This window comes from Gadus macrocephalus, chromosome 9 (genome assembly GCF_031168955.1).
Source record: "Gadus macrocephalus chromosome 9, ASM3116895v1".
NCBI lineage: Eukaryota > Metazoa > Chordata > Actinopteri > Gadiformes > Gadidae > Gadus > Gadus macrocephalus.
The window spans coordinates 2,752,263-2,756,569 of record NC_082390.1 but is presented as its reverse complement, the minus strand read 5'-3'; positions in this window follow the sequence as shown (position 1 = coordinate 2,756,569).

Genomic DNA, 4,307 nt, shown 5'->3' with positions numbered 1-4,307 from the left:
CCCATGGGACCTCAAGGGGGAGGGAGGCGGGCTGTACAGTGACTAAAATGAATAATCTTCATTCGGTAATGATTGCTAACAGTAGGCCTCCATGCGTGTTGGCTTCAGTGCGACAGGAGCCACAGATCGGCGTGCCTCCTCAAATTAGCGGGCCGCTGACAACCTTATCCATCACACCGGACAGCCATCACTTTGGTGGAACCGCAGCGTATTGAAATAAGACGGGCGATGACTAATAGATTGCGCCTTTGTTGACTCAATTCGTCGGCGAAGGACTTCTTTTGCTCCATTGTTGCGCGGCTGTTCTGTGCTATGCCATTGTGATTTGTCCCCCGTGTGCCTGGGTGACTAGAGAGTGAAACGCTGTTGCATTGTCCTCATGAAGAGAGTTTGAGGTGCTCAACTCCAGGGACCTTGAAGCCAGGGCTCAACGTGATTTCTGAATAAACTCTTCTGCTTCTGCTATTCTATCATTCAAATGCGTTTTTCCACACTCCTGGTAAACAGCGATCGCTCCAACATCAGCGCGCTGTGTCGCTCTGGAGCTATCACAGTGGATACGAGGTTGACACTCTTTTACGACCTTCACTCAGTAAACACACAATACAGAGGTCACGTTTCCACACGCCCCCTCCCCCTCTCCAAGATCCTAAGCAAAGAACCGAGAAAGGCTGCACACATCCACTATTGGCATCTCAGGCACTCACACACTCATAAACTGTGTTCACAAGCCATAAGGTGGACTGATGGGCACATGAAAGGAACCTTTATGAGTTTCAGTTTCCCAGCTTCAGCACCACAAACGATGACCATAGACGCCAGTAATGGGAAAATTCCGGGGCAGTGTTTCATTTAAGCTTACCGTGCTGACTCAGCCTAGTGTGGTGATCAGGGTCACCAATGATCTTCTGACGGAGAGCAGGTCTACTCCATTCCCACCGGGTGTTAAGGTGGACCCCCCCCACCCCCACAGTGTGAGTACAGTTTGCTGCACTCCCTGATCTCTCTCAGTAGGCCCTATAGATCACTGAGGCAGTCCTTGACCTCCCCCCCAGCCCTCCCCCCCAGGCACCAACACCACCACCACAACCATCTCCCGGACCCCCACCTGCACCATGTCCACCATCACCACTTCGTACCCCCACCTCCAACATCGCTGCAACCACCACCTCCACCACCACCACCTCCACCACCATCTCCACCACCACCTCCACCACCACCACCACCTCCACCACCATCTCCACCACCACCACCTCCACCACCATCTCAGCCACCTCCACCACCACCTCCACCACCATCACCACCACCATCACCACTTCGTCCCCCCTACCCCCACCTCCAACATCGCTACAACCACCACCTCCACCACCACCTCCACCACCACCACCTCCACCACCATCTCCACCACCACCACCTCCACCACCACCTCCACCACCATCTCCACCACCACCACCTCCACCACCATCTCAGCCACCTCCACCACCACCTCCACCACCATCACCACCACCACCTCCACCACCACCTCCACCACCACCACCACCACCACCTCCACCACCACCTCCACCTCCACCACCACCACCACCTCTGCCCCACCACCATCACCACCACCACCACCTCCACCACCATCACCACCACCATCACCACCACCACCACCACCACTGCCCCCACCTCTGCCCCCACCACCACCACCTCCACCACCTCCACCACCTTCTCAACCACCACGACCTCTGCCCCCACCACCACCGCCACCGCCCCCACCAGGGCCCCCTCCACCGCCCCCCTCCTCCTCTAACTGCTATGTGTCCCCTCGGCCGGGTCGTCCTCAGTAACCACGGGTCATTGACTAACGGGCGGTCTGCCGGCCTCCAGCTGTATTTTTAACCCGCACCGCGCCGCGCCGTCGCAGCTGTGGCACCCCTGACAGCGTTCAGCCGATAAAAAAGACAGAGCGGGAAACAGGCCTTCCTCCGGGTCGGACACAGAGGCCTCGACGGGACTCGGGTCTGGGTTAAAGTACCTCCGCCACGCCCCCTCCCCGGTCCCGCCATCTGTATCGGGTCGTTCTCAGGATAGTTGCCCCCCTTTGCCACCTCGTGCCAGTAAGCTGGGTGCTGAAGGACCGATCCATGCAGGGCCGTTGCACCAAATCCTGGGCCCTGTATACAAGAGGTACTGATGGGGTATTTTTTTTTTAATTGCCATGGGCCCCCCCTCTGCCTTGGGCCCCCCCACGACTGCCTCACTTTCCCCAGCAGTCCATCGGCCCTGGATCCATGGTCCAGCTTAAGGTTTTCTTCTGCATATGGTGCCATTGGTATCGCTGCCCCGACAATCTTTGTTCTGAGATTCAGGTCAGGAGTGAGGTAACGCGACGGTACCATGTTTTCTTCTCGCTTCCGTGGTCATCTCTGCCTCCCCTGGGGGGCATGGGGAGGCGGGGGGGGTGGGGGGGTGGGGGCCGGGGGGTTATTGCTGCCAGCTCAGCACTCACACCCCACTGCATCCATGGCTATGCTACGCCCATCTCAATCAGCCCTCACTGAAACAGACCCCCCGGTCCGTAAACTCTCTCGCAACAACAGAGTGCTCTCTCCGGGCTCCAGTACGCTCTGCGGGTGGGAGATCAAGCCGTTTGGCTCGGCTTGCACTTTCTAATGATCTCCATGGTCAACCACAGCACTGCCATGCCTCTGGGAGCATCAGAGAAATTGCTTTAAAAGTAGGGTTTTGTTCATTTATTGAAGCTGTGGTAGTGATGGATATGTTTGATATGTATTGGGATTTATTATCCTCGCTTGGATGTTCGTCCATCTCCTCGCACTTTATGTCATCGCACTCGGTGAAGACGTGTGAACAAGTTGCCCGTTTGACGGTGGTGAGGACGAAAATTTAAATGCTTTTAAATTAATAAGAATGGTCATTGATTTTGTCAGTGCCTTCGTTCCATCTCCCAAACAACTCTCCTTTGCACCCAATGGAGATCACTTCATCATGCTGTTACGAAGCCCCATGGATCTTTGACATGACTTCAGCAGAATGACAAAAACCTGGATTTTGTTGACCCCGGGTAGCTAACCTCACTGGCTCCTATAGACCCCAACCCCATAGGGAGGGGGCACGGGAGAGGCCCACCCAGGGAGGGAGGTAGATGGGGTTGAACCCTGCTCACATGCTTGGCCCGTGGGCCTGCCTCCCTGCTGCTGTGTGTAGATTGTTTCGCTGGTATACCTGGCTCCGGCTGATATCTGGGCTCGGTGCCGGCCGTCTTCCTGGACGCGCTCCAAAGCGGAGGGGAGGGAAGCGCTGAGCATGTTTTTCCTCGCTCCGCTACCCCTCCGCTATTCTCATCCCGGCCTCTTCCATTTCACTCAGACTCACTCTATCCCTGTTCCGCCGGAAAATCCAGATGTTTTTCTTTTGGAGGGTTCTCTTTCTTTTTCCCGGGGGTTGGATCCTTTTATGTAAGTTCCTGGATTTGGCGCTCGGTGCTTTTCCAGACAATTCAATCTCAGAGGTATGAGGCACGGGATGTGCCATCCCTGAGGGATTACTGCGTGTTTTTTAAACAGCCGCTGCTTTTGTGTCAGCCGCTGTCTGTGTACACAGAGTTGTGTACGGACCTTTTTTCCTCCCGGATCTATATCCTCCTCTGTGTTTTTTGTGTGTTTGTGTGTGTGTGTGTGTGTGTGTGTGTGTGTGTGTGTGTGTGTGTGTGTGTGTTTTTGTGTGTGTGCATGCACATTCAAGAGCACAATAAAGATAACAGAGGAGCAGTAGAAAGAGATAGAGGGCTAAATCTGTTTGATCGGAGGATCTGGAAGAAATTTACTACGGCGATGAATCGATAGCGAACGATTGTCTGCGATATACTATAGCAAGTGAAGCGGAACCTGTGCTCCGATGGCGTACCTCATCACCATAATCACGCCACAAGCAACTGCAATTTCCGAGCAAAAAAAAAAAACTAAACTGTAATTTCCGCACCCCCTCCCCTTTCCCCCCCCCCCCCCCCCCCCCCACCAAAAAGAAAAACGCCCTATCAGTATTATCCTCTAAAAGGAAAACCACTACGGATGAAACCTCTCAACGCCAAGGTAATGTTGTTTTCGGAGGTGGAATCCATTTATCTCTTTCCCCCGCTAACTAGGAGGTACAAAGCTCCCGTTTTGGCTGGAGGAGTTGATACGTGCGGCAGCGGCATTTGGCGGCATTGGCGGCGTCTGCTTGCCGGTACAATCACACATCAAAGTTAATCTCTCCCCGTCTGCTCCGCCACTGCTAGGACTGCGGCAGCGCGCTAATCTGCT